This window comes from Hibiscus syriacus, unplaced genomic scaffold (assembly GCF_006381635.1).
Source record: "Hibiscus syriacus cultivar Baekdansim isolate YM2019G1 unplaced genomic scaffold, ASM638163v2 tig00005294_pilon, whole genome shotgun sequence".
Taxonomy (NCBI): domain Eukaryota; kingdom Viridiplantae; phylum Streptophyta; class Magnoliopsida; order Malvales; family Malvaceae; genus Hibiscus; species Hibiscus syriacus.
Window position 1 is genome coordinate 1,256,632 of NW_024062052.1, and position 8,046 is coordinate 1,264,677.

Genomic DNA, 8,046 nt, shown 5'->3' on the forward strand with positions numbered 1-8,046 from the left:
TGAGCTTCATATTTTTTAGCTCGCGAGTTTTCGAGTCGAGCCTACGTTTAAAGTTTTCGAGTTCGAGTCGAGCTCAGCAATACTTGAGCTCGACTCGGCTCGTTTTCACCCCTACCGTGTCAGACATTATTCAGAGATGAATTCTTTTGCTCAATTCCTAAATTAGTCAAATAATATCACAGATACAAGAAAAACATAAAGCAACAAATGAATGCTAGAAAACTTGAGCAGCAATGATAATACAGTCCACCAGAAAGCAAAGAATATAATTCAATCAAAAGTTCATGGATATAAATCACCTTAGCACAATCAACTTCTGAATTCAAAGACCAAAAGCTCTACCATGGTAAATATAGCATAATGTTATGGAAACTGTGAAAAACAAGACAACAATTACCAAATTTAGAAGAAACTCATAAATCAAACTCTGCTAAGAGGACGTAGATTTTAATTTCTTCGTGCATTTTACTAGAGGATATGTATTCTTTATCACTTTTTTCCGAACCTTCTTCACAGTTTTAGCTTTCTTTGACTTCAGTCACAGCCTGCATTTCCCTTATAGGACCTGGACGTATCCCTTGCTTAAGTGCACTTCCTCTAGGAGTAACAGAGGAAGGTAACCTCAAACTTAATGGAGGTAATGGACCGTGGGGCTTCCAAACCAAGTTGTTTTTCATTGAAAATCGTACCCTCTTCATGCTATTTTCTCAAGTTTTCATAGTTCCACCGTCTTCAACATCAGCTTCACTGGTTAGATGCCCATTCTGAAATTTTTGGTCATCCATACTCTTTGCTCTCTTTCTCTTCTTGGAGACAGCACCATTAACTTTTGGCAAATCACAAGCACTTGCAGCATCACCATTCTAACCTACTTCTGCAGCAACCTTCTCAAACTGGAGCTGAAGGTTAGAAACCACTGATTCAGTAAATGTTATAGAATCCCCATCACCATTCTGCTTGATATTAGAACTGGTATCCTCTGCAGGTAACATCATTCTCTTGATCTGCAGAGCTACATGCAGCTTCCTTGCTTTTCTTAGTCTTTTTACCACTGCCCCCAGATGCCGTTTTGACCTTTTTGCTTTTCTTCACCGCCTTCTTTGCAGAACCGTTAATATTAATTCCCTCTGAAACATCATTAGAAACATCCACCTCACTAGCAATAGGTATTAATTCAGGCACCTCATCTTCTTCACTGTCTTCATTAATCTCAGGAATCGAAATATCAATACCCAATGACGTCAAATCCTTCTTCAACTTCAAGAATTCCTCATGTAGAGCTAACACAGTCTTCCTATTGCCCTGACAGCAATCCACTGAAGAACCCAATTCATAAAACTTCGCGGAGAACCCATCACCAAACAAATGGTCCCCAACATAACCACATCGTCGTCATCATCAACATTGTCCCCAGACCTCTTAAGTTCCAGCAATCTCCTTCCCATTTTAACAAACACATCAAACACATTACTTCTTATCTTCCCAACCAAAATCTTATCATCCACTTTCCCCAAGATTCCAACTAATGGTTCCAACAGAACCTCAACAACCTCTTTTCTTATTGGAAGAAAGGGCTTTATTTCCTCGAGAAAAACTGAAGCAATGTGATAATTAACGCCATTCCCTTGAAACTTATCATCAGCTAAAAATGTTCTATCAACAAACACCCTAATCGAACGAAGCGTAAACTCCAAATCCCACGACCGTTTCTTCAACATAACAAAAAAAGCGACTCAAAAACCTACGAATTAAGGGGGTAAAACTTATCTAACCTTAAATTGTCAATCCCGGGCCACTCGCGACGCATTGTAAGAAGGAAAACAGAGAAATATTGGAGAGGTAGACTAGGTTCGAGCTTCGGAAGAACCGAGGAAAGCTTTTCGATGAGGTCGGACTGAGCCGGCATCTTGTCGGCGTGCCAAACGCAATAGAAGAGACCTTTCCAGAGCTTCTTCATCTCTTCATCGGAGATTTCACTCCGTGAAGGAAGCCACGAATTGAGGAGAGACCTTACGGCTCTGTCTCGGCTCGACTTGTCGCAAGCCGCTAGTAGATTTATCAATGCCGGGCCTTCTCCGACCCCGGATTCCGTCATATTCAGCGTGTTTAGAAATTAGTTACAGGGGTGTAAAAAGCTGATCTTATAGTAAAATTGATTAAAACCGATTGAGTCAAAAATAATTTTGATATGGGTTGCGATGATCCGAAATCGATTTGAGTCGAAATTGGGGTTGATCTGAATTTAAATTAGACCTAAAAATTATGGATCCAAACTCAAATTGCACCAGACATGAGAACGATATGAACCCGAATTATTCCGAAAATATGATACATGAACTTGAAATTGACCTAGTAAATAACTAGTATTACTGATGTTTTCAACCTGACGTGTAAATGACCCAACTTGTTATTGACTTTATATGACATTTACCTGACTTTTATATTATTATTGATGAAATTATAAGATTTTAATAAAATTTTGAGATTTTGAGTTTATAATAATACTAATTAGTATAGTATGATTAATTTTTAAATGTTATAATAAAATATTAATTATAATAATTAAATTAATAAATATATTTATTTTATTAATTATAATTCTTATATTATGATTTATAAATCTTTAATATAATCATTAATTTTATTTTATTAAGTAATTTATGTATTGAAAATTATTAATTAAATTAATTATAATGATTACAAGTTAGATTAATTTATATATACTATATAGTTTATTAAATGACCATTTAAAATTAATGAATTATATAATATATAGTTTATATATACTATATAATTTATATATACTAATGAACTATATAATATATAGTTTATATATACCATATAGTTTATATATACTATATAGTTAGAATAAATTTATTTTCTATATTAATTTTGATCATTAGATAAAAAAAATTAATTATGACCAATAAATTAGTTTTATTAAATGATTTATTTATTGATTATTAATTTTACTAGATTAAAAATTAGATTGTATAAAATATCAATAAGTTTATATCGTTATTATAATGTATAAATGATTAATAATTTAAATAAAATAATTAATATAAGTAAAGGATTAAAATAAAATAAATTTAAACTTAAGGGGCTTAACTAAGTGTTTAGAAACTATCCTATGACTAAATTAAACAAATAAAAAATTGCAAGCTGAAATTAAAAGCAATTAAAATACGCATGAAGATTAATTTGAAACAATTAAAAGTTTTAATTTAAAATTAATATTGAATTGGAACTAAATTAAATTAATTTAAATTGAGGATCCTAGTGTCCCAACAACGGTGACAATAAACATCATTAAAAATATAATTTTATCATATTATAATCAACAAGTTAACATTCAATTTAGACAACCTTCAATTTTTAACGAAAAAGGATTAGTTTGGAACATATAAATAGTTAAGTTACCGTTTTATAATTTTTAATAGTCAATGACTCAACAAAACAACATCCTCTAATTGATGAATTATTTTGTTACTTTTAATAGTTGAGAAACTCAATAAAAAGCGTCCTATAATTGAGGTATCATTTATATATTTTACCCAGAATATTAATCACATAATTATTATATGGTATGTATGAATTAAAGTAATTGTATAATAATTTAGAAATGACATTTTAGAGTGCAAAACGACACCGAGTTGCCAGGCAACTAGTAGAGAGCAAGGGCAAAACTGGCGGGTCCCAAGGTTGATTTTGGCGAGGATCAATTTTGCAATTGGCAGGAAGCTAAATTTTGGAAGGGTAAATCTGGAATTTAATCCGCGTTACGGTCTTAGAGTGCTCAGATTTTTATTACAAAGCGCGTGAGAAATACTAATAAATTGTCAAATTGGAGCTGATGGAGCCCAAGGAAAGTTGACGGCGCGTTGGAATACTTTCAAAGCGAGGGCGATTATGGTATAAAACAGGGCCAACGATTATAGACAATGACCCCTTTTTTAGTTTTAATAAAAAATTCCCTTCACCTATCTTTGAATTAATATAAAAATAATTATCTAAATTATACCTTAAATTTATTTTATATGTTTAAATAATTTTATTTAAAATAACGTTTCTAACGTTATGACCTTCAATGGTGGAACTCAACATTATTTGTTTGAGAGGCATTTAAAAAAATATATATCAGTTATAATATTTTACTACTTACTTCAACTAAAATGAAATTAAAAATTAAATACTGAATAACTTGATTGAAGTCCTCAACTTAAAGAAGATAAACAACCAAACAAAAAAGAAGACAAAAAAAATTATATCTTGAAATTTGAAATAATAAAGGATATTTTCATTCATTTAAAAATTAAACAATAATAAAAAAATGAATGTTAACTCTTTTTAAAAAAATGATAACTAAATTTTTAATACCATATTCCAATGTTATAGTAAATAAAACCATGTATATATACATAAATTAAATTTTAAGTTAAATTATATTTAAATTATTAATCATTTATACATTATAATAACAATATAAACTTATTGATATTTTATATAACCTAATTTTTAATCTAGTAAAATTAATAATCAATAAATAAATTATTTAATAAAACTAATTTAATGGTCATAATTAATTTTTTTAATCTAATGGTCATTATTAATTTATACTATTAGTTTATATATACTAATGAACTATATAATATATAGTTTATATATACTATATAGTTTATATATACTAATGAACTATATAATATATAGTTTGTATATACCATATAGTTTATATATTATATAGTTTATATATACTAATGAACTATATAATATGTAGTTTTTATATACCATATAGTTTATATATACTAATGAACTATATAATATATAGTTTATATATACCATATAGTTTATATATACTAATGAACTATATAATATATAATTTATATATACTATATAGTTTATGTATACTATATAGTTTATATACTATATAGTTTATATAAACTATATAGTTTATATAAACTATATAGTTTATATATATACGCTAAATAGTTTATATACAATATAAAATTATAAATATAAACTATATACATTATATAAAACTATAAATATAAACTATATAGTTTATATATGTTATATATATATATATTAATATATTATATATTTTTTTAATTTTTTTCTTAACTTTTGAAATGAGATGAATGCAATTTACTCTATTTTTTCATATTTGCTTCACATTTTACAATTATTTTGATTTCATTATTTTGTGTTATTTACTTTATTTAAATTTTAATTCGTTCATTTTCATATTTATTCAACTTAGTCATTAAATTTATAGTTGCATATGAATTTGGTCCATTCTAATTAGTTTGGAACATATATATTATAATTGTTTCAAAATTTTCTCAACTTTTGAAATGAATGCAATTTAGTCCATTTTACAGTTTTTCTTCACATTTTAAAATTATTTCGATTTTATCCCTTTGTTTGTTTAATTTATTTAAATTTTTATTTGTAATTTTATATTTGTTCAATTTAGTCTTTAAAATTATATTTGCATTTGAAATTGAACCATACTTATTACGTATTTATATTTTTTAATTGGCCCATAACTTTTAAAATGTGTATAATTTAGTACTTTTTTATATTAATTTCAACCTCAGATTTTAAAATTATTTTGATTTAGTCTCTCATCGCATGTTGTTAAATTTATTTAAAATTTTACTTGTAATTTCATATTCGTTCAATTTAATCCTTAATTTTATATTTTTCATAAAATTGATCCATGATTATTTATATTCTTAGTAATATACTATAGATCATGTACAATTATAAATTGCAATTCAACGTTAGCGAAAGACGAAAATAATTAATCCAAAAATAAAAATTGACCCAATTTGAACTCAATCCGTATCTAAGAAAGATCCAACCTGAATTTAATCTGCTAATGATATAACCCGATCTAAACGAGACTCGCTTGAAGTCTATCCGAACATGAATTAATCTGGTCTTTAACTGCTCCAGACCTGAACTGACATCGATCAAAACTGAAAGTAACTCGACCTGAACCTGGTGTCAAATCAACCTGAAAATGACTCGAACTGATTTGACCTGGACTCGACCTGATCCGAGTCAAACCATCAAATTTACCTGACATGTATCCGATTTTACACGACCTCACAGAATCTGACTAAAACATAAACAATTACCTGATTTTACGTCCCTAATTAGTTATAAGAAATTGTTGGGAGAGTAATTCGACGAAATTGGAGGCTTCTTCATATTTATTGCTAAAGAAGAGCGAGCAAAGAAAAAAACCCTAAGGGTAATTTTGAAAATAGGAAACCTGAACCTCCAAAAAGATGAAATTACTTACAACTATAATCTACAATATATGGGAGGTTCTTTTGTGAGTGATTAAAACGACTAATAAATGGTATGACTAGTTAAAAAGGTAACCGATTAAAAGCGTTACCGAAAATGCTATTTGTATTGATAATAACAATAGTAATAACCGAAAATGTTATCGTTGTATGTAAAATGGGCAAATAAAATATAGACTTTAATAATTTAGGTTAATTTCTAGAAGCGTTATCTATCATAGTAACATAGCAGGTTGCGCCTAAAATCTTATAAACGATAAGAAAATAAGCTAGTTACTTATTTTGTTATTAATACGAGGTTGCACCTAATATGTTATGAGAGTTTAAGTTGATGGAGCCTTAGAAATCTCTCGATAACAAAATAGTTTAATTACTTATTTTATTATAAATATTATTAACATAATAGGTTACACGTAAAATGTTAACAAAGTTTAAGCTGATGGAGGCTTAGAAATTCTACGATAAAAAAAAGTTAATTACTTATTTTATTATAAATATTATTAACATATTAGGTTGCACCTAAAATGTTACCAAAGTTAAAGATGATGAGACATTAGAAATCTCACAGTAACAAAATAAGTAATTAACTTATTTTGTTATAAATTTTATTAACATATTAAATTGCGCCTAAAATGTTAACAGAGATTAAGCTGATGGGGCCTTAGAAATCTCACGATAACAAAAGTTAATTACTTATTTTGTTATAAATATTATTAACATATTAGGCTACACCTAAAATGTTACCAAAGTTTAAGCTAATGGGGCCTTAGATAATCCAACGATAACAAAATAAATTAATTATTTATAATGTTATGAATATCTACAATATATCCAATTGCGTTTTAATATGTGTTGAAAACATTTTGATATTTTGATATAACAAATAAATTGTTAATTAATGTTAAGATTTTATTTTCAATTTAAATATTATATTCGATTCAATTACTTGAATATCACAAATATTACTCAAAGTTTTCAAATATCAATTTTTACTCCTTACTAAACTAAAAATTGAGATTTACACTATAAATATTTTTGAAATAATTTTTACAAATTATTTCGAACCACAATCGAGTCAAAATTGAGATTTGAATAGGGTAATACCGATACTGCCTTAACATTATCGATACCCCTAAAACATCGAATGCTAAATGGGTACCGATACCCCATACAATATCGATACCCTTACATATAGTAGTAATGATACCATGGTCATGGTACCTGTACTACCCCTTTGGTTTTGACTCTGAATTTTAACATAATGTAAAACGGGTACTGATACCATGTTTGGTATCGATACTACTTTATATAGTAGTATCGATACTCACTGGACGATATCGATACTATAACACATAGTAGTATCGATACTCCTTAGACAATATCGATACCGTTGAGTTGCAACGGTTCGAAATATTGAATTTTATATAGGTAGTATCGATACCCCTTAGTGGAGTATCGATACCCATACGCTCCCAGTAGTTTTTTTCAAGTGGATTTCACACTACAATAGCTCTATTGACTCCATGATCATCCCCAACATTCATAATTCATTCAAGGGGTATTTAAACAAGTGTTGAAGCCATTGGTGATTAAGAATTGAGAAACAAACAAGAGAGAAAACCTTAAACTTATTGATTGAGAAAATCAAGCCAACATCCATTCAATATTCATTTTGCTTTCAAGAACACCATTTGTTCTCAATTGTATTTAATTATTTAGTGTTCTT

The 8,046-nt window shown here is 28.1% G+C and overlaps 1 pseudogene; it reads right to left on the bottom strand.

The window, feature by feature from the left end:
* Nucleotides 1–318: 318 nt before the first annotated feature.
* Nucleotides 319–6,261, bottom strand: LOC120199092 (annotated as a pseudogene).
* Nucleotides 6,262–8,046: the final 1,785 nt, after the last annotated feature.